We start from the raw sequence: 24,617 nt of genomic DNA on the forward strand, positions 1-24,617 counted from the left end.
CTGCTTATGGCACTGCCTTTGGGAACGCCAGAAATCCGTCAGTTAGTACGAACTGTGATCTTTCTGACAGGAAGTCATGAATCCAGTCGCATAACTGAGGTGATATTCCATTAAAACGGAATTTGATTACAAGCCCCTTGTGAGATATGGTGTCAAATATCTTCTGGAAATCCATGAATACAGAATCAATCTGAAATTCCTTGTCAATAGCACTCAACACTACGTGTTAGTTGTGTTTCACAAGAACGATGTTTCTAAATCCGTGTTGACTATGCGCAAATAGACCGTTCTCTTCGAGGTAATTCATAGTGTTCGAACACTATGCATTGTCGACGCCAATGATATGGTTCTGTAATGTGGTGAGTACTCCTATTGCTTTTCTGGACTGTTGGTGTGACCTGTGCAACTTTCCAGTCTTTGGATATGGATCTTTCGTTGAGCGAACCGTTGTATATGATTGCGAAGTATGGAGTTACTGCATCAGCATGCTGTGAAAGGAACCTAATTGGTATACAGTATGGACCAGAAGACTTGCTTTTATTAGGTCATTTGTGTTGCTTCACTACTCCGAGGATACCTTCTTCAATGTGCTCATGTTGTCTGCTGTTCTTGATTCGAATTCTGGAATATTTACTTCGTCTTCTTTGCTGAACTATTTACGGAAGGCTGTGTTTGGTAAGTGTGTTTTTAGCAACACTGTCATCGATAGTAATTCCATTGCTATCTCGCTGGGAAGCCAATGATTGTTTCTTGCTGCTAGCATATTTTACAAACGACCAGAATCTCTTTGGACTTTCTGCCAGGTTTCGAGACAAAGTTTCGTTGAAACTGTTGTAAGCATCTCATATTGAATTCCGCGCTAAATTGTGAGCTTCTGTAAAAGATCGCCAATCTTGGTGGTTTTGCGTTCGTTTCAATTTGACATGCTTCTTTCATTGTTTCTACAACAGTGTTCTGACTCGTTTTGTGTACCATGGAGGATCAGCTCCGTCGTTTGTTATTTTATTTGGTGTAAATGTCTCAATTGCTGTCGATACTACTTTTTTGAATCCAGACGACATCTGGTATACACATACAATGTTAATTTAGAAGGAGTGGAGTTTATCTCTAAGGAACGCATCAAGCGTATCTTATCTACTTTCTAGAACAGGTATATTTTTCGTTTATTTTTGGCGAATTTGGGAGTTACGGTATTCAGTCTCGCTGTAACAACGCCGTGTTCATTAATCCCTCTATCCGTTAATCGCTGCTCGTTATTAGCGCTGGATTATTTGTTGCTACCAGGTCAAGTGTGTTTTCACAACCGTTTGCTATTGGAGTGGACTCGTGAACTAATTGCTCGAAATAATTTTCAGAGAATCCGTTTAGCACAATTTCGGATGATATTCTATGCATACCTCCAGATTTAAACATGTATTTTCGCCACCATGTAGAGGGTAAATTGAAGTCCCCACCAGCTATAATTTTATGAATCGGGTACGTGTTTGAAATTACACTCAAGTTATCTTTGAACCTTTCAGCAATTGTGTCATCCGAGGTGGAAGGTCAGTAAAAGGATACAATTATTATTTTATTCCGTTTACTATGAATGACCTCTACCTTTACTAACAAACAGGAACTACGTACTTCAGTTTCGCTACAACAGCAACGAAAACGCCAAGTGCCAGTTGTGTTCAGCCTATCCTTTCTGAACAGCGTTAGGTCCTTGCCAAAAGTTTCGACTAATCTTATCTCCGGTTCAAATGGTTCAAATGGCTCTGAGCACTATGCGACTTAACTTCTGAGGTCATCAGTCGCCTAGAACTTAGAACTAATTAAACCTAACTAACCTAAGGAAACCACACACATATATGCGCGAGGCAGGATTCGAACCTACGACCGTAGCGGTCGCTCGGTTCCAGACTGTAGCGCCTAGAACGTCACGGCCACTCAGGTCAGCTCTTATCTCCGGCCTTAGCCAGCTGTCAGTGCCTATAACTATTTGAGCATGTGCTTTCTATTAGCGTTTGGAGCTCTGGTACTTTCCCTACACAGCTACTACAATTTACAGCTGTTATAGTGATTGTTGCTAGATCTACCTGCACCCGTTGGGACTGAAGGCCTTTCTTTGTTTCCCTGAGTCCCACTAACGTATAAAACCGCCAGACAGCCGACAGTTGGGTGTAATACCAGAGCAGGTAGATCATTCCGTGAAGCAACTTTTTTTTTCGTAATTCCCACTTATCCCCAAAATCTCCGCGTTATATATCTCCTTTCGTATCCGCGTCTTTGCGGACACCCGCTTTTCGGAGGCGGGAGTTACGTTTGTGGTATTTGCTTGTAATGCCGATGCATCGCCTGCCCAATTGGATTTCCCGCAGCGCAGCCCGGCTTTGCGGCTTGTATACCCCGTGACGAGTAGGGGCAACGGGTTGCGAATGCCAGATACACTTTACATCTGCAAGACGTGGACAAACCAGTATCTAATACGGTTGCCGTTAGCATTAGAAATGGCCACACTCGTCAGACGGTTGGAAATGTGTAGCCGCAGAGTGGTTTACATCAGTATTTTAATCGAAAGCTTACAAAGGATATGCTGTCGCCCATATGATGGTTGCAACCCGAGAAGGCTACAGCAAAATGGGGGGAAGACTTATAGGACACATGTCTAGAGTAGGTACTGGCAGTTGACCGCGAACGTATACAAATGTAATGTCGTGCTCGTAAACGGGCAAAAATTCCCATCGTTGTATGATTGTAAGATTGTCGAACAATCGCCGTGCTTATGGAGCGACCACACAGCTTTCAGCGGTGCAGCAGTACCGGCGGTGTTTGCGTCGCTGCCGCACGTGTGCGCGAGAGTTGTTAACGTTAAGTGTGTAGCTGTGTGCCGCGGTAAGACATAGAACGAATCATGGCCTTTCGCAAATCGACATTGAAATTTAGTTTTGTTTACCAATATGCTAGACCGAAAGCTTACGAGATAGAACGTTATTTACGGGACCAGGTAAAAATCGAACCTGACATTCTAGTTTTCTACATCTACATGACTACTCTGCAATTCACATTTAAGTGCTTGGCAGAGGGTTCATCGAACCACAATCATACTATCTCTTTACTATTCCACTCCCGAACAGCGAGCGGGAAAAACGAACACCTAAACCTTTCTGTTCGAGCTCTGATTTCTCTTATTTTATTTTGATGATCATTCCTACCTATGTAGGTTGGGCTCAACAAAATATTTTCGCATTCGGAAGAGAAAGTTGCTGACTGAAATTTCGTAAAAAGGTCTCGCCGCGACGAAAAACGTCTATGCTGTAATGACTTCCATCCCAACTCGTGTATCATATCTGCCACACTCTCTCCCCTATAACGCGATAATACAAAACGACCTGCCCTTCTTTGCACCCTCTCGATGTCCTCCGTCAATCCCACCTGGTAAGGATCCCACACCGCGCAGCAATATTCTAACAGAGGACGAACGAGTGTAGTGTAAGCAGTGGACTTGTTGCATCTTCTAAGTGTCCTGCCAATGAAACGCAACCTTTGGCTCGCCTTCCCGACAATATTATCTATGTGGTCCTTCCAACTGAAGTTGTTCGTAATTTTAACACCCAGGTACTTAGTTGAATTGACAGCCTTGAGAATTGTACTATTTATCGAGTAACTGAATTCCAACGGATTTCTTTTGGAACTCATGTGGATCATCTCACACTTTTCGTTATTTAGCGTCAACTGCCACCTGACACACCATACAGCAATCTTTTCTAAATCGCGTTGCAGCTGATACTGGTCTTCGGATGACCTTACTAGACGGTAAATTACAGCATCATCTGCGAACAACCTAAGAGAACTGCTCAGATTGTCACCCAGGTCATTTATATAGATCAGGAACAGTAGAGGTCCCAGGACGTTTCCCTGGGGAACACCTGATATCACTTCAGTTTTACTCGACGATTTGCCGTCTATTACTACGAACTGCGACCTTCCTGACAGGAAATCACGAATCCAGTCGCACAACTGAGACGATACCCCATAGGCCCGCAGCTTGATTAGAAGTCGCTTCTGAGCAACAGTGTCAAAATACGGACCGGGTCTTACGGAACGGTTTTATACCATGTGGCTGAAAAATGGGCGAGTTACAAAACGTATCCTGTCCGCGATGGCGTCAGACAAATACGGACCGAACTTCGGAAACATGTTCCGTCATAACTGTACATCGCTGGTTGTAGGGCGATTGTCATCCGTGTTGGACAACCAAGAACGTGCTGTGGGGGTAGGGACGGAGGGACACGTAGGGGCCCTGGGTCTTATGGAACGGTTTTGTACCATGTGGCTGAAAAATGGGCGAGTTACAAAACGTATCCTGTCCGCAATGGCGTCAGACAAATACGGACCGAACTTCGAAAACATGTTCCGTCATAACTGTACATCGCTGGTTGTAGGGCGATTGTCATCCGTGTTGGACAACCAAGAACGTGCTGTGGGGGTAGGGACGGAGGGACACGTAGGGGCCCTGGGTCTTATGGAACGGTTTTGTACCATGTGGCTGAAAAATGGGCGAGTTACAAAACGTATCCTGTCCGCAATGGCGTCAGACAAATACGGACCGAACTTCGAAAACATGTTCCGTCATAACTGTACATCGCTGGTTGTAGGGCGATTGTCATCCGTGTTGGACAACCAATAACGTGCTGTGGGGTAGGGACGGAGGGACACGTAGGAGCCCTGGGTCTTACGGAACGGTTTTATACCATGTGGCTGAAAAATGGGCGAGTTACAAAACGTATCCTGTCCGCAATGGCGTCGGACAAATATGGACCGAACTTCGGAAACATGTTCCGTCATAACTGTACATCGCTGGTTGTAGGGCGATTGTCATCCGTGTTGGACAACCAAGAACGTGCTGTGGGGGTAGGGATGGAGGGACACATAGGGGCCCTGGGTCTTACGGAACGGTTTTATACCATGTGGCTGAAAAATGGGCGAGTTACAAAACGTATCCTGTCCGCAATGGCGTCAGACAAATACGGACCGAACTTCGAAAACATGTTCCGTCATAACTGTACATCGCTGGTTGTAGGGCGATTGTCATCCGTGTTGGACAACCAAGAACGTGCTGTGGGGGTAGGGATGGAGGGACACGTAGGGGCCCTGGGTCTTACGGAACAGTTTTATACCATGTGGCAGAAAAATGGGCGAGTTACAAAACGTATCCTGTCCGCAATGGCGTCAGACAAATACGGACCGAACTTCGAAAACATGTTCCGTCATAACTGTACATCGCTGGTTGTAGGGCGATTGTCATCCGTGTTGGACAACCAATAACGTGCTGTGGGGTAGGGACGGAGGGACACGTAGGGGCCCTGGGTCTTACGGAACGGTTTTATACCATGTGGCTGAAAAATGGGCGAGTTACAAAACGTATCCTGTCCGCAATGGCGTCGGACAAATATGGACCGAACTTCGGAAACATGTTCCGTCATAACTGTACATCGCTGGTTCTAGGGCGATTGTCATCCGTGTTGGACAACCAAGAACGTGCTGTGGGGGTAGGGATGGAGGGACACATAGGGGCCCTGGGTCTTACGGAACTGTTTTATACCATGTGGCTGAAAAATGGGCGAGTTACAAAACGTATCCTGTCCGCAATGGCGTCAGACAAATACGGACCGAACTTCGAAAACATGTTCCGTCATAACTGTACATCGCTGGTTGTAGGGCGATTGTCATCCGTGTTGGGCAACCAAGAACGTGCTGTGGGGGTAGGGATGGAGGGACACGTAGGGGCCCTGGGTCTTACGGAACGGTTTTATACCATGTGGCTGAAAAATGGGCGAGTTACAAAACGTATCCTGTCCGCAATGGCGTCAGACAAATACGGACCGAACTTCGAAAACATGTTCCGTCATAACTGTACATCGCTGGTTGTAGGGCGATTGTCATCCGTGTTGGACAACCAAGAACGTGCTGTGGGGGTAGGGACGGAGGGACACGTAGGGGCCCTGGGTCTTACGGAACGGTTTTATACCATGTGGCTGAAAAATGGGCGAGTTACAAAACGTATCCTGTCCGCAATGGCGTCGGACAAATATGGACCGAACTTCGGAAACATGTTCCGTCATAACTGTACATCGCTGGTTGTAGGGCGATTGTCATCCGTGTTGGACAACCAAGAACGTGCTGTGGGGGTAGGGATGGAGGGACACATAGGGGCCCTGGATCTTACGGAACGGTTTTATACCATGTGGCTGAAAAATGGGCGAGTTACAAAACGTATCCTGTCCGCAATGGCGTCGGACAAATATGGACCAAACTTCGAAAACATGTTCCGTCATAACTGTACATCGCTGGTTGTAGGGCGATTGTCATCCGTGTTGGACAACCAAGAACGTGCTGTGGGGGTAGGGACGGAGGGACACATAGGGGCCCTGGGTCTTACGGAACGGTTTTATACCATGTGGCTGAAAAATGGGCGAGTTACAAAACGTATCCTGTCCGCAATGGCGTCAGACAAATACGGACCGAACTTCGAAAACATGTTCCGTCATAACTGTACATCGGTGGTTGTAGGGCGATTGTCATCCGTGTTGGACAACCAAGAACGTGCTGTGGGGGTAGGGATGGAGGGACACATAGGGGCCCTGGGTCTTACGGAACGGTTTTATACCATGTGGCTGAAAAATGGGCGAGTTACAAAACGTATCCTGTCCGCAATGGCGTCAGACAAATACGGACCGAACTTCGGAAACATGTTCCGTCATAACTGTACATCGCTGGTTGTAGGGCGATTGTCATCCGTGTTGGACAACCAAGAACGTGCTGTGGGGGTAGGGATGGAGGGACACATAGGGGCCCTGGGTCTTACGGAACGGTTTTATACCATGTGGCTGAAAAATGGGCGAGTTACAAAACGTATCCTGTCCGCAATGGCGTCAGACAAATACGGACCGAACTTCGAAAACATGTTCCGTCATAACTGTACATCGCTGGTTGTAGGGCGATTGTCATCCGTGTTGGACAACCAAGAACGTGCTGTGGGGGTAGGGATGGAGGGACACATAGGGGCCCTGGGTCTTACGGAACGGTTTTATACCATGTGGCTGAAAAATGGGCGAGTTACAAAACGTATCCTGTCCGCAATGGCGTCAGACAAATACGGACCGAACTTCGAAAACATGTTCCGTCATAACTGTACATCGCTGGTTGTAGGGCGATTGTCATCCGTGTTGGACAACCAAGAACGTGCTGTGGGGGTAGGGATGGAGGGACACATAGGGGCCCTGGGTCTTACGGAACGGTTTTATACCATGTGGCTGAAAAATGGGCGACTTACAAAACGTATCCTGTCCTCAATGGCGTCAGACAAATACGGACCGAACTTCGAAAACATGTTCCGTCATAACTGTACATCGCTGGTTGTAGGGCGATTGTCATCCGTGTTGGACAACCAAGAACGTGCTGTGGGGGTAGGGACGGAGGGACACATAGGGGCCCTGGGTCTTACGGAACGGTTTTATACCATGTGGCTGAAAAATGGGCGAGTTACAAAACGTATCCTGTCCGCAATGGCGTCGGACAAATATGGACCGAACTTCGGAAACATGTTCCGTCATAACTGTACATCGCTGGTTGTAGGGCGATTGTCATCCGTGTTGGACAACCAAGAACGTGCTGTGGGGGTAGGGATGGAGGGACACATAGGGGCCCTGGGTCTTACGGAACGGTTTTATACCATGTGGCTGAAAAATGGGCGAGTTACAAAACGTATCCTGTCCGCAATGGCGTCAGACAAATATGGACCAAACTTCGGAATCATGTTCCGTCATAACTGTACATCGCTGGTTGTAGGGCGATTGTCATCCGTGTTGGACAACCAAGAACGTGCTGTGGGGGTAGGGATGGAGGGACACATAGGGGCCCTGGGTCTTACGGAACGGTTTTATACCATGTGGCTGAAAAATGGGCGAGTTACAAAACGTATCCTGTCCGCAATGGCGTCAGACAAATACGGACCGAACTTCGAAAACATGTTCCGTCATAACTGTACATCGCTGGTTGTAGGGCGATTGTCATCCGTGTTGGACAACCAAGAACGTGCTGTGGGGGTAGGGACGGAGGGACACATAGGGGCCCTGGGTCTTACGGAACGGTTTTATACCATGTGGCTGAAAAATGGGCGAGTTACAAAACGAATCCTGTCCGCAATGGCGTCAGACAAATACGGACCGAACTTCGGAAACATGACCCGTCATAACTGTACATCGCTGGTTGTAGGGCGATTGTCATCCGTGTTGGACAACCAAGAACGTGCTGTGGGGGTAGGAACGGAGGGACACGTAGGGGCCCTGGGTCTTATGGAACGGTTTTGTACCATGTGGCTGAAAAATGGGCGAGTTACAAAACGTATCCTGTCCGCAATGGCGTCGGACAAATATGGACCGAACTTCGGAAACATGACCCGTCATAACTGTACATCGCTGGTTGTAGGGCGATTGTCATCCGTGTTGGACAACCAAGAACGTGCTGTGGGGGTAGGGATGGAGGGACACGTAGGGGCCCTGGGTCTTACGGAACGGTTTTATACCATGTGGCTGAAAAATGGGCGAGTTACAAAACGTATCCTGTCCGCAATGGCGTCAAATACGGACCGAACTTCGAAGACATGTTCCGTCAAAACTGTACATCGCTGGTTGTAGGGCGATTGTCATCCGTGTTGGACAACCAAGAACGTGCTGTGGGGGTAGGGACGGAGGGACACGTAGGGGCCCTGGGTCTTACGGAACGGTTTTATACCATGTGGCTGAAAAATGGGCGAGTTACAAAACGTATCCTGTCCGCAATGGCGTCAGACAAATACGGACCGAACTTCGAAAACATGTTCCGTCATAACTGTACATCGCTGGTTGTAGGGCGATTGTCATCCGTGTTGGACAACGAAGAACGTGCTGTGGGGGTAGGGACGGAGGGACACGTAGGGGCCCTGGGTCTTACGGAACGGTTTTATACCATGTGGCTGAAAAATGGGCGAGTTACAAAACGTATCCTGTCCGCAATGGCGTCGGACAAATATGGACCGAACTTCGGAAACATGACCCGTCATAACTGTACATCGCTGGTTGTAGGGCGATTGTCATCCGTGTTGGACAACCAAGAACGTGCTGTGGGGGTAGGGACGGAGGGACACGTAGGGGCCCTGGGTCTTACGGAACGGTTTTATACCATGTGGCTGAAAAATGGGCGAGTTACAAAACGTATCCTGTCCGCAATGGCGTCAGACAAATACGGACCGAACTTCGAAAACATGTTCCGTCATAACTGTACATCGCTGGTTGTAGGGCGATTGTCATCCGTGTTGGACAACCAAGAACGTGCTGTGGGGGTAGGGACGGAGGGACACGTAGGGGCCCTGGGTCTTACGGAACGGTTTTATACCATGTGGCTGAAAAATGGGCGAGTTACAAAACGTATCCTGTCCGCAATGGCATCAGACAAATACGGACCAAACTTCGAAAACATATTCCGTCATAACTGTACATCGCTGGTTGTAGGGCGATTGTCATCCGTGTTGGACAACCAAGAACGTGCTGTGGGGGTAGGGACGGAGGGACACGTAGGGGCCCTGGGTCTTACGGAACGGTTTTATACCATGTGGCTGAAAAATGGGCGAGTTACAAAACGTATCCTGTCCGCAATGGCGTCAGACAAATACGGACCGAACTTCGAAAACATGTTCCGTCATAACTGTACATCGCTGGTTGTAGGGCGATTGTCATCCGCGTTGGACAACCAAGAACGTGCTGTGGGGGTAGGAACGGAGGGACACGTAGGGGCCCTGGGTCTTACGGAACGGTTTTATACCATGTGGCTGAAAAATGGGCGAGTTACAAAACGTATCCTGTCCGCAATGGCGTCGGACAAATATGGACCGAACTTCGGAAACATGACCCGTCATAACTGTACATCGCTGGTTGTAGGGCGATTGTCATCCGTGTTGGACAACCAATAACGTGCTGTGGGGTAGGGACGGAGGGACACGTAGGGGCCCTGGGTCTTACGGAACGGTTTTATACCATGTGGCTGAAAAATGGGCGAGTTACAAAACGTATCCTGTCCGCAATGGCGTCAGACAAATACGGACCGAACTTCGAAAACATGTTCCGTCATAACTGTACATCGCTGGTTGTAGGGCGATTGTCATCCGTGTTGGACAACCAAGAACGTGCTGTGGGGGTAGGGACGGAGGGACACATAGGGGCCCTGGGTCTTACGGAACGGTTTTATACCATGTGGCTGAAAAATGGGCGAGTTACAAAACGTATCCTGTCCGCAATGGCGTCGGACAAATATGGACCGAACTTCGGAAGCATGTTCCGTCATAACTGTACATCGCTGGTTGTAGGGCGATTGTCATCCGTGTTGGACAACCAAGAACGTGCTGTGGGGGTAGGAACGGAGGGACACGTAGGGGCCCTGGGTCTTACGGAACGGTTTTATACCATGTGGCTGAAAAATGGGCGAGTTACAAAACGTATCCTGTCCGCAATGGCGTCGGACAAATATGGACTGAACTTCGGAAACATGTTCCGTCATAACTGTACATCGCTGGTTGTAGGGCGATTGTCATCCGTGTTGGACAACAAAGAACGTGCTGTGGGGGTAGCGAGGGAAGGACACGTAGGGGCCCTGGGTCTTACGGAACGGTTTTGTACCATGTGGCTTAAAAATCGGCGGGTTACAAAACGTATCCTGTCCGCAATGGCGTCAGACAAATACGGACGGAACTTCGAAAACATGTTCCGTCATAACTGTACATCGCTGGTTGTAGGGCGTTTGTCATCCGTGTTGGACAACCAAGAACGTGCTGTGGGGGTAGGGACGGAGGGACACGTAGGGGCCCTGGGTCTTACGGAACGGTTTTATACCATGTGGCTGAAAAATGGGCGAGTTACAAAACGTATCCTGTCCGCAATGGCGTCAGAGAAATACGGACCGAACTTCGAAAACATGTTCCGTCATAACTGTACATCGCTGGTTGTAGGGCGATTGTCATCCGTGTTGGACAACAAAGAACGTGCTGTGGGGGTAGGGACGGAGGGACACGTAGGGGCCCTGGGTCTTATGGAACGGTTTTATACCATGTGGCTGAAAAATGGGCGAGTTACAAAACGTATCCTGTCCGCAATGGCGTCAGACAAATACGGACCGAACTTCGAAAACATGTTCCGTCATAACTGTACATCGCTGGTTGTAGGGCGATTGTCATCCGTGTTGGACAACCAAGAACGTGCTGTGGGGGTAGGGACGGAGGGATACGTAGGGGCCCTGGGTCTTACGCAACGGTTTTATACCATGTGGCTGGAAAATGGGCGAGTTACAAAACGTATCCTGTCCGCAATGGCGTCAGACAAATACGGACCGAACTTCGAAAACATGTTCCGTCATAACTGTACATCGCTGGTTGTAGGGCGATTGTCATCCGTGTTGGACAACCAAGAACGTGCTGTGGGGGTAGGGACGGAGGGACACGTAGGGGCCCTGGGTCTTATGGAACGGTTTTATACCATGTGGCTGAAAAATGGGCGAGTTAGAAAACGTATCCTGTCCGCAATGGCGTCAGACAAATACGGACCGAACTTCGAAAACATGTTCCGTCATAACTGTACATCGCTGGTTGTAGGGCGATTGTCATCCGTGTTGGACAACCAAGAACGTGCTGTGGGGGTAGGGACGGAGGGACACGTAGGGGCCCTCGGTCTTACGGAACGGTTTTATACCATGTGGCTGAAAAATGGGCGAGTTACAAAACGTATCCTGTCCGCAATGGCGTCAGACAAATACGGACCGAACTTCGAAAACATGTTCCGTCATAACTGTACATCGCTGGTTGTAGGGCGATTGTCATTCGTGTTGGACAACCAAGAACGTGCTGTGGGGGTAGGGACAGAGGGACACGTAGGGTCCCTGGGTCTTACGGAACGGTTTTATACCATGTGGCTGAAAAATGGGCGAGTTACAAAACGTATCCTGTCCGCAATGGCGTCTGACAAATACGGACCGAACTTCGAAAACATGTTCCGTCATAACTGTACATCGCTGGTTGTAGGGCGATTGTCATCCGTGTTGGACAACCAAGAACGTGCTGTGGGGGTAGGGACGGAGGGACACGTAGGGGCCCTGGGTCTTATGGAACGGTTTTGTACCATGTGGCTGAAAAATGGGCGGGTTACAAAACGTATCCTGTCCGCAATGGCGTCAGACAAATACGGACCGAACTTCGAAAACGTGTTCCGTTATAACTGTACATCGCTGGTTGTAGGGCGATTGTCATCCGTGTTGGACAACCAAGAACGTGCTGTGGGGGTAGGGACGGAGGGACACGTAGGGGCCCTGGGTCTTATGGAACGGTTTTATACCATGTGGCTGAAAAATGGGCGAGTTACAAAACGTATCCTGTCCGCAATGGCGTCAGACAAATACGGACCGAACTTCGAAAACATGTTCCATCATAACTGTACATCGCTGGTTGTAGGGCGATTGTCATCCGTGTTGGACAACCAAGAACGTGCTGTGGGGCTAGGGACGGAGGGACACGTAGGGGCCCTGGGTCTTACGGAACGGTTTTATACCATGTGGCTGAAAAATGGGCGAGTTACAAAACGTATCCTGTCCGCAATGGCGTCAGACAAATACGGACCGAACTTCGAAAACATGTTCCGTCATAACTGTACATCGCTGGTTGTAGGGCGATTGTCATCCGTGTTGGACAACCAAGAACGTGCTGTGGGGGTAGGGACGGAGGGACACGTAGGGGCCCTGGGTCTTACGGAACGGTTTTATACCATGTGGCTGAAAAATGGGCGAGTTACAAAACGTATCCTGTCCGCAATGGCGTCAGACAAATACGGACCGAACTTCGAAAACATGTTCCGTCATAACTGTACATCGCTGGTTGTAGGGCGATTGTCATCCGTGTTGGACAACCAAGAACGTGCTGTGGGGGTAGGAACGGAGGGACACGTAGGGGCCCTGGGTCTTACGGAACGGTTTTATACCATGTGGCTGAAAAATGGGCGAGTTACAAAACGTATCCTGTCCGCAATGGCGTCGGACAAATATGGACCGAACTTCGGAAACATGACCCGTCATAACTGTACATCGCTGGTTGTAGGGCGATTGTCATCCGTGTTGGACAACCAATAACGTGCTGTGGGGTAGGGACGGAGGGACACGTAGGGGCCCTGGGTCTTACGGAACGGTTTTATACCATGTGGCTGAAAAATGGGCGAGTTACAAAACGTATCCTGTCCGCAATGGCGTCAGACAAATACGGACCGAACTTCGAAAACATGTTCCGTCATAACTGTACATCGCTGGTTGTAGGGCGATTGTCATCCGTGTTGGACAACCAAGAACTTGCTGTGGGGGTAGGGACGGAGGGACACATAGGGGCCCTGGGTCTTACGGAACGGTTTTATACCATGTGGCTGAAAAATGGGCGAGTTACAAAACGTATCCTGTCCGCAATGGCGTCGGACAAATATGGACCGAACTTCGGAAGCATGTTCCGTCATAACTGTACATCGCTGGTTGTAGGGCGATTGTCATCCGTGTTGGACAACCAAGAACGTGCTGTGGGGGTAGGAACGGAGGGACACGTAGGGGCCCTGGGTCTTACGGAACGGTTTTATACCATGTGGCTGAAAAATGGGCGAGTTACAAAACGTATCCTGTCCGCAATGGCGTCGGACAAATATGGACCGAACTTCGGAAACATGACCCGTCATAACTGTACATCGCTGGTTGTAGGGCGATTGTCATCCGTGTTGGACAACCAAGAACGTGCTGTGGGGGTAGGGACGGAGGGACACGTAGGGGCCCTGGGTCTTACGGAACGGTTTTATACCATGTGGCTGAAAAATGGGCGAGTTACAAAACGTATCCTGTCCGCAATGGCGTCGGACAAATATGGACCGAACTTCGGAAACATGTTCCGTCATAACTGTACATCGCTGGTTGTAGGGCGATTGTCATCCGTGTTGGACAACCAAGAATGTGCTGTGGGGGTAGGGATGGAGGGACACATAGGGGCCCTGGGTCTTACGGAACGGTTTTATACCATGTGGCTGAAAAATGGGCGAGTTACAAAACGTATCCTGTCCGCAATGGCGTCAGACAAGTACGGACCGAACTTCGAAAACATGTTCCGTCATAACTGTACATCGCTGGTTGTAGGGCGATTGTCATCCGTGTTGGACAACAAAGAACGTGCTGTGGGGGTAGCGAGGGAGGGACACGTAGGGGCCCTGGGTTTTACGGAACGGTTTTGTACCATGTGGCTTAAAAATCGGCGGGTTACAAAACGTATCCTGTCCGCAATGGCGTCAGACAAATACGGACGGAACTTCGAAAACATGTTCCGTCATAACTGTACATCGCTGGTTGTAGGGCGTTTGTCATCCGTGTTGGACAACCAAGAACGTGCTGTGGGGGTAGGGACGGAGGGACACGTATTGGCCCTGGGTCTTACGGAACGGTTTTATACCATGTGGCTGAAAAATGGGCGAGTTACAAAACGTATCCTGTCCGCAATGGCGTCAGAGAAATACGGACCGAACTTCGAAAACATGTTCCGTCATAACTGTACATCGCTGGTTGTAGGGCGATTGTCATCCGTGTTGGACAACAAAGAACGTGCTGTGGGGGTAGGGACGGAGGGACACGTAGGGGCCCTGGGTCTTATGGAACGGTTTTATACCATGTGGCTGAAAAATGGGCGAGTTACAAAACGTATCCTGTCCGCAATGGCGTCAGACAAATACGGACCGAACTTCGAAAACATGTTCCGTCATAACTGTACATCGCTGGTTGTAGGGCGATTGTCATCCGTGTTGGACAACCAAGAACGTGCTGTGGGGGTAGGGACGGAGGGATACGTAGGGGCCCTGGGTCTTACGGAACGGTTTTATACCATGTGGCTGGAAAATGGGCGAGTTACAAAACGTATCCTGTCCGCAATGGCGTCAGACAAATACGGACCGAACTTCGAAAACATGTTCCGTCATAACTGTACATCGCTGGTTGTAGGGCGATTGTCATCCGTGTTGGACAACCAAGAACGTGCTGTGGGGGTAGGGACGGAGGGACACGTAGGGGCCCTGGGTCTTATGGAACGGTTTTATACCATGTGGCTGAAAAATGGGCGAGTTAGAAAACGTATCCTGTCCGCAATGGCGTCAGACAAATACGGACCGAATTTCGAAAACATGTTCCGTCATAACTGTACATCGCTGGTTGTAGGGCGATTGTCATCCGTGTTGGACAACCAAGAACGTGCTGTGGGGGTAGGGACGGAGGGACACGTACTGGCCCTGGGTCTTACGGAACGGTTTTATACCATGTGGCTGAAAAATGGGCGAGTTACAAAACGTATCCTGTCCGCAATGGCGTCAGACAAATACGGACCGAACTTCGAAAACATGTTCCGTCATAACTGTACATCGCTGGTTGTAGGGCGATTGTCATTCGTGTTGGACAACCAAGAATGTGCTGTGGGGGTAGGGACGGAGGGACACGTAGGGTCCCTGGGTCTTACGTAACGGTTTTATACCATGTGGCTGAAAAATGGGCGAGTTACAAATCGTATCCTGTCCGCAATGGCGTCTGACAAATACGGACCGAACTTCGAAAACATGTTCCGTCATAACTGTACATCGCTGATTGTAGGGCGATTGTCATCCGTGTTGGACAACCAAGAACGTGCTGTGGGGGTAGGGACGGAGGGACACGTAGGGGCCCTGGGTCTTATGGAACGGTTTTGTACCATGTGGCTGAAAAATGGGCGGGTTACAAAACGTATCCTGTCCGCAATGGCGTCAGACAAATACGGACCGAACTTCGAAAACGTGTTCCGTCATAACTGTACATCGCTGGTTGTAGGGCGATTGTCATCCGTGTTGGACAACCAAGAACGTGCTGTGGGGGTAGGGACGGAGGGACACGTAGGGGCCCTGGGTCTTATGGAACGGTTTTATACCATGTGGCTGAAAAATGGGCGAGTTACAAAACGTATCCTGTCCGCAATGGCGTCAGACAAATACGGACCGAACTTCGAAAACATGTTCCATCATAACTGTACATCGCTGGTTGTAGGGCGATTGTCATCCGTGTTGGACAACCAAGAACGTGCTGTGGGGGTAGGGACGGAGGGACACGTAGGGGCCCTGGGTCTTACGGAACGGTTTTATACCATGTGGCTGAAAAATGGGCGAGTTACAAAACGTATCCTGTCCGCAATGGCGTCAGACAAATACGGACCGAACTTCGAAAACATGTTCCGTCATAACTGTACATCGCTGGTTGTAGGGCGATTGTCATCCGTGTTGGACAACCAAGAACGTGCTGTGGGGGTAGGGACGGAGGGACACGTAGGGGCCCTGGGTCTTACGGAACGGTTTTATACCATGTGGCTGAAAAATGGGCGGGTTACAAAACGTATCCTGTCCGCAATGGCGTCGGACAAATATGGACCGAACTTCGGAAACATGACCCGTCATAACTGTACATCGCTGGTTGTAGGGCGATTGTCATCCGTGTTGGACAACCAAGAACGTGCTGTGGGGGTAGGGACGGAGGGACACGTAGGGGCCCTGGGTCTTACGGAACGGTTTTATACCATGTGGCTGAAAAATGGGCGAGTTACAAAACGTATCCTGTCCGCAATGGCGTCGGACAAATATGGACCGAACTTCGGAAACATGTTCCGTCATAACTGTACATCGCTGGTTGTAGGGCGATTGTCATCCGTGTTGGACAACCAAGAATGTGCTGTGGAGGTAGGGACGGAGGGACACGTAGGGGCCCTGGGTCTTACGGAACGGTTTTATACCATGTGACTGGAAAATGGGCGAGTTACAAAACGTATCCTGTCCGCAATGGCGTCGGACAAATATGGACTGAACTTCGGAAACATGTTCCGTCATAACTGAACATCGCTGGTTGTAGGTCGATTGTCATCCGTGTTGGACAACCAAGAACGTGCTGTGGGGGTAGGGATGGAGGGACACATAGGGGCCCTGGGTCTTACGGAACGGTTTTATACCATGTGGCTGAAAAATGGGCGAGTTACAAAACGTATCCTGTCCGCAATGGCGTCAGACAAGTACGGACCGAACTTCGAAAACATGTTCCGTCATAACTGTACATCGCTGGTTGTAGGGCGATTGTCATCCGTGTTGGACAACAAAGAACGTGCTGTGGGGGTAGCGAGGGAGGGACACGTAGGGGCCCTGGGTCTTACGGAACGGTTTTGTACCATGTGGCTTAAAAATCGGCGGGTTACAAAACGTATCCTGTCCGCAATGGCGTCAGACAAATACGGACGGAACTTCGAAAACATGTTCCGTCATAACTGTACATCGCTGGTTGTAGGGCGATTGTCATCCGTGTTGGACAACCAAGAACGTGCTGTGGGGGTAGGGACGGAGGGACACGTAGGGGCCCTGGGTCTTATGGAACGGTTTTATACCATGTGGCTGAAAAATGGGCGAGTTAGAAAACGTATCCTGTCCGCAATGGCGTCAGACAAATACGGACCGAACTTCGAAAACATGTTCCGTCATAACTGTACATCGCTGGTTGTAGGGCGATTGTCATCCGTGTTGGACAACCAAGAACGTGCTGTGGGGGTAGGGACGGAGGGACACGTAGGGGCCCTGGGTCTTACGGAACGGTTTTATACCATGTGGCTGAAAAATGGGCGAGTTACAAAACGTATCCTGTCCGCAATGGCGTCAGACAAATACGGACCGAACTTCGAAAACATGTTCCGTCATAACTGTACATCGCTGGTTGTAGGGCGATTGTCATTCGTGTTGGACAACCAAGAACGTGCTGTGGGGGTAGGGACGGAGGGACACGTAGGGTCCCTGGGTCTTACGGAACGGTTTTATACCATGTGGCTGAAAAATGGGCGAGTTACAAAATGTATCCTGTCCGCAATGGCGTCTGACAAATACGGACCGAACTTCGAAAACATGTTCCGTCATAACTGTACATCGCTGGTTGTAGGGCGATTGTCATCCGTGTTGGACAACCAAGAACGTGCTGTGGGGGTAGGGACGGAGGGACACGTAGGGGCCCTGGGTCTTATGGAACGGTTTTGTACCATGTGGCTGAAAAATGGGCGGGTTACAAAACGTATCCTGTCCGCAATGGCGTCAGACAAATACGGACCGAACTTCGAAAACGTGTTCCGTCATAACTGTACATCGCTGGTTGTAGGGCGATTGTCATCCATGTTGGACAACCAAGAACGTGCTGTGGGGGTAGGGACGGAGGGACACGTAGGGGCCCTGGGTCTTATGGAACGGTTTTATACCATGTGGCTGAAAAATGGGCGAGTTACAAAACGTATCCTGTCCGCAATGGCGTCAGACAAATACGGACCGAACTTCGAAAACATGTTCCATCATAACTGTACATTGCTGGTTGTAGGGCGATTGTCATCCGTGTTGGACAACCAAGAACGTGCTGTGGGGGTAGGGACGGAGGGACACGTAGGGGCCCTGGGTCTTACGGAACGGTTTTATACCATGTGGCTGAAAAATGGGCGAGTTACAAAACGTATCCTGTCCGCAATGGCGTCAGACAAATACGGACCGAACTTCGAAAACATGTTCCGTCATAACTGTACATCGCTGGTTGTAGGGCGATTGTCATCCGTGTTGGACAACCAAGAACGTGCTGTGGGGGTAGGGACGGAGGGACACGTAGGGGCCCTGGGTCTTACGGAACGGTTTTATACCATGTGGCTGAAAAATGGGCGGGTTACAAAACGTATCCTGTCCGCAATGGCGTCAGACAAATACGGACCGAACTTCGAAAACATGTTCCGTCATAACTGTACATCGCTGGTTGTAGGGCGTTTGTCATCCGTGTTGGACAACCAAGAACGTGCTGTGGGGGTAGGGACGGAGGGACACGTAGGGGCCCTGGGTCTTATGGAACGGTTTTGTACCATGTGGCTGAAAAATGGGCGGGTTACAAAACGTATCCTGTCCGCAATGGCGTCAGACAAATACGGACCGAACTTCGAAAACATGTTCCGTCATAACTGTACATCGCTGGTTGTAGGGCGATTGTCATCCGTGTTGGACAACCAAGAACGTGCTGTGGGGGTAGGGACGGAGGGACACGTAGGGGCCCTGGGTCTTACGGAACGGTTTTGTACCATGTGGCTGAAAAATGGGCAAGTTACAAAACGTATCCTGTCCGCAATGGCGTCAGACAAATACGGACCGAACTTCGAAAACATGTTCCGTCATAACTGTACGTCGCTGGTTGTAGGGCGATTGTCATCCGTGTTGGACAACCAAGAACGTGCTGTGGGGGTAGGGACGGAGGGACACGTAGGGGCCCTTGGTCTTACGGAACGGTGTTATACCATGTGGCTGAAAAATGGGCGAGTTACAAAACGTATCCTGTTTGCAATGGCGTCAGACAAATACGGACCGAACTTCGAAAACATGTTCCGTCATAACTGTACATCGCTGGTTGTAGGGCGATTGTCATCCGTGTTGGACAACCAACAACGTGCTGTGGGGGTAGGGACGGAGGGACACGTAGGGGCCCTGGGTCTTATGGAACGGTTTTGTACCATGTGGCTGAAAAATGGGCGAGTTACAAAACGTATCCTGTCCGCAATGGCGTCAGACAAATACGGACCGAACTGCGAAAACATGTTCCGTCATAACTGTACATCGCTGGTTGTAGGGCGATTGTCATCCGTGTTGGACAACCAAGAACGTGCTGTGGGGGTAGGGACGGAGGGACACGTAGGGGCCCTGGGTCTTATGGAACGGTTTTGTACCATGTGGCTGAAAAATGGGCGAGTTACAAAACGTATCCTGGCCGCAATGGCGTCAGACAAATACGGACCGAACTGCGAAAACATGTTCCGTCATAACTGTACATCGCTGGTTGTAGGGCGATTGTCATCCGTGTTGGACAACCAAGAACGTGCTGTGGGGGTAGGGACGGAGGGACACGTAGGGGCCCTGGGTCTTATGGAACGGTTTTGTACCATGTGGCTGAAAAATGGGCGAGTTACAAAACGTATCCTGTCTGCAATGGCGTCAGACAAATACGGACCGAACTTCGAAAACATGTTCCGTCATAACTGTACATCGCTGGTTGTAGGGCGATTGTCATCCGTGTTGGACAACCAAGAACGTGCTGTGGGGGTAGGGACGGAGGGACACGTAGGGGCCCTGGGTCTTATGGAACGGTTTTGTACCATGTGGCTGAAAAATGGGCGAGTTACAAAACGTATCCCGTCCGCAATGGCGTCAGACAAATACGGACCGAACTGCGAAAACATGTTCCGTCATAACTGTACATCGCTGGTTGTAGGGCGATTGTCATCCGTGTTGGACAACCAAGAACGTGCTGTGGGGGTAGGGACAGAGGGACACGTAGGGGCCCTGGGTCTTATGGAACGGTTTTGTACCATGTGGCTGAAAAATGGGCGAGTTACATAACGTATCCTGTCCGCAATGGCGTCAGACAAATACGGACCGAACTGCGAAAACATGTTCCGTCATAACTGTACATCGCTGGTTGTAGGGCGATTGTCATCCGTGTTGGACAACCAAGTACGTGCTGTGGGGGTAGGGACGGAGGGACACGTAGGGGCCCTGGGTCTTACGGAACGGTTTTATACCATGTGGCTGAAAAATGGGCGAGTTACAAAACGTATTCTGTTTGCAATGGCGTCAGACAAATACGGACCGAACTTCGAAAACATGTTCCGTCATAACTGTACATCGCTGGTTGTAGGGCGATTGTCATCCGTGTTGGACAACCAAGAACGTGCTGTGGGGGTAGGGACGGAGGGACACGTAGGGGCCCTGGGTCTTATGGAACGGTTTTGTACCATGTGGCTGAAAAATGGGCGAGTTACAAAACGTATCCTGTCCGCAATGGCGTCAGACAAATACGGACCGAACTGCGAAAACATGTTCCGTCATAACTGTACATCGCTGGTTGTAGGGCGATTGTCATCCGTGTTTGACAACCAAGAACGTGCTGTGGGGGTAGGGACGGAGGGACACGTAGGGGCCCTGGGTCTTACGGAACGGTTTTATACCATGTGGCTGAAAAATGGGCGAGTTACAAAACGTATCCTGTTTGCAATGGCGTCAGACAAATACGGACCGAACTTCGAAAACATGTTCCGTCATAACTGTACATCGCTGGTTGTAGGGCGATTGTCATCCGTGTTGGACAACCAAGAACGTGCTGTGGGGGTAGGGATGGAGGGACACGTAGGAGCCCTGGGTCTTACGGAACGGTTTTGTACCATGTGGCTGAAAAATGGGCGAGTTACAAAACGTATCCTGTCCGCAATGGCGTCAGACAAATACGGACCGAACTTCGAAAACATGTTCCGTTAAACTGTACATCGCTGGTTGTAGGGCGATTGTCATCCGTGTTGGACAACCAAGAACGTGCTGTGGGGGTAGGGACGGAGGGACACGTAGGGGCCCTGGGTCTTATGGAACGGTTTTGTACCATGTGGCTGAAAAATGGGCGAGCTACAAAACGTATCCTGTCCGCAATGGCGTCAGACAAATACGGACCGAACTTCGAAAACATGTTCCGTCATAACTGTACATCGCTGGTTGTAGGGCGATTGTCATCCGTGTTGGACAACCAAGAACGTGCTGTGGGGGTAGGGACGGAGGGACACGTAGGGGCCCTGGGTCTTACGGAACGGTTTTGTACCATGTGGCTGAAAAATGGGCGAGTTACAAAACGTATCCTGTCCGCAATGGCGTCAGACAAATACGGACCGAACTGCGAAAACATGTTCCGTCATAACTGTACATCGCTGGTTGTAGGGCGATTGTCATCCGTGTTGGACAACCAAGAATGTGCTGTGGGGGTAGGGACGGAGGGACACGTAGGGGCCCTGGGTCTTATGGAACGGTTTTGTACCATGTGGCTGAAAAATGGGCGAGTTACAAAACGTATCCTGTCCGCAATGGCGTCAGACAAATACGGACCGAACTGCGAAAACATGTTCCGTCATAACTGTACATCGCTGGTTGTAGGGCGATTGTCATCCGTGTTGGACAACCAAGAACGTGCTGTGGGGGTAGGGACGGAGGGACACGTAGGGGCCCTGGGTCTTACGGAACGGTTTTATACCATGTGGCTGAAAAATGGGCGAGTTACAAAACGTATCCTGTCCTCAATGGCGTCAGACAAATACGGACCGAACTGCGAAAACATGTTCCGTCATAACTGTACATCGCTGGTTGTAGGGCGATTGTCATCCGTGTTGGACAACCAAGAACGTGCTGTGGGGGTAGGGACGGAGGGACACGTAGGGGCCCTGGGTCTTACGGAACGGTTTTATACCATGTGGCTGAAAAATGGGCGAGTTACAAAACGTATCCTGTCCTCAATGGCGTCAGACAAATACGGACCGAACTGCGAAAACATGTTCCGTCATAACAGTACATCGCTGGTTGTAGGGCGATTGTCATCCGTGTTGGACAACCAAGAACGTGCTGTGGGGGTAGGGACGGAGGGACACGTAGGGGCCCTGGGTCTTACGGAACGGTTTTGTACCATGTGGCTGAAAAATGGGCGAGTTACAAAACGTATCCTGTCCGCAATGGCGTCAGACAAATACGGACCGAACTGCGAAAACATGTTCCGTCATAACTGTACATTGCTGGTTGTAGGGCGATTGTCATCCGTGTTGGACAACCAAGAATGTGCTGTGGGGGTAGGGACGGAGGGACACGTAGGGGCCCTGGGTCTTATGGAACGGTTTTGTACCATGTGGCTGAAAACTGGGCGAGTTACAAAACGTATCCTGGCCGCAATGGCGTCAGACAAATACGGACCGAACTGCGAAAACATGTTCCGTCATAACTGTACATCGCTGGTTGTAGGGCGATTGTCATCCGTGTTGGACAACCAAGAACGTGCTGTGGGGGTAGGGACGGAGGGACACGTAGGGGCCCTGGGTCTTATGGAACGGTTTTGTACCATGTGGCTGAAAAATGGGCGAGTTACAAAACGTATCCTGTCTGCAATGGCGTCAGACAAATACGGACCGAACTTCGAAAACATGTTCCGTCATAACTGTACATCGCTGGTTGTAGGGCGATTGTCATCCGTGTTGGACAACCAAGAACGTGCTGTGGGGGTAGGGACGGAGGGACACGTAGGGGCCCTGGGTCTTATGGAACGGTTTTGTACCATGTGGCTGAAAAATGGGCGAGTTACAAAACGTATCCTGTCCGCAATGGCGTCAGACAAATACGGACCGAACTGCGAAAACATGTTCCGTCATAACTGTACATCGCTGGTTGTAGGGCGATTGTCATCCGTGTTGGACAACCAAGAACGTGCTGTGGGGGTAGGGACAGAGGGACACGTAGGGGCCCTGGGTCTTATGGAACGGTTTTGTACCATGTGGCTGAAAAATGGGCGAGTTACAAAACGTATCCTGTCCGCAATGGCGTCAGACAAATACGGACCGAACTGCGAAAACATGTTCCGTCATAACTGTACATCGCTGGTTGTAGGGCGATTGTCATCCGTGTTGGACAACCAAGTACGTGCTGTGGGGGTAGGGACGGAGGGACACGTAGGGGCCCTGGGTCTTACGGAACGGTTTTATACCATGTGGCTGAAAAATGGGCGAGTTACAAAACGTATTCTGTTTGCAATGGCGTCAGACAAATACGGACCGAACTTCGAAAACATGTTCCGTCATAACTGTACATCGCTGGTTGTAGGGCGATTGTCATCCGTGTTGGACAACCAAGAACGTGCTGTGGGGGTAGGGACGGAGGGACACGTAGGGGCCCTGGGTCTTATGGAACGGTTTTGTACCATGTGGCTGAAAAATGGGCGAGTTACAAAACGTATCCTGTCCGCAATGGCGTCAGACAAATACGGACCGAACTGCGAAAACATGTTCCGTCATAACTGTACATCGCTGGTTGTAGGGCGATTGTCATCCGTGTTTGACAACCAAGAACGTGCTGTGGGGGTAGGGACGGAGGGACACGTAGGGGCCCTGGGTCTTACGGAACGGTTTTATACCATGTGGCTGAAAAATGGGCGAGTTACAAAACGTATCCTGTTTGCAATGGCGTCAGACAAATACGGACCGAACTTCGAAAACATGTTCCGTCATAACTGTACATCGCTGGTTGTAGGGCGATTGTCATCCGTGTTGGACAACCAAGAACGTGCTGTGGGGGTAGGGATGGAGGGACACGTAGGAGCCCTGGGTCTTACGGAACGGTTTTGTACCATGTGGCTGAAAAATGGGCGAGTTACAAAACGTATCCTGTCCGCAATGGCGTCAGACAAATACGGACCGAACTTCGAAAACATGTTCCGTCATAACTGTACATCGCTGGTTGTAGGGCGCTTGTCATCCGTGTTGGACAACCAAGAACGTGCTGTGGGGGTAGGGACGGAGGGACACGTAGGGGCCCTGGGTCTTACGGAACGGTTTTATACCATGTGGCTGAAAAATGGGCGAGTTACAAAACGTATCCTGTTTGCAATGGCGTCAGACAAATACGGACTGAACTTCGAAAACA

General features: G+C 50.1%; 1 protein-coding gene across 1 annotated transcript in view; it reads left to right on the forward strand.

Moving 5' to 3' along the window:
* The window catches only part of LOC126295469 (pleckstrin homology domain-containing family G member 5), a 1,663,439-nt gene that overhangs the window by 1,052,126 nt on the left and 586,696 nt on the right, over positions 1-24,617 (forward strand). The window lies entirely within an intron of this gene.

This window comes from Schistocerca gregaria, chromosome 11 (assembly GCF_023897955.1).
Source record: "Schistocerca gregaria isolate iqSchGreg1 chromosome 11, iqSchGreg1.2, whole genome shotgun sequence".
NCBI lineage: Eukaryota > Metazoa > Arthropoda > Insecta > Orthoptera > Acrididae > Schistocerca > Schistocerca gregaria.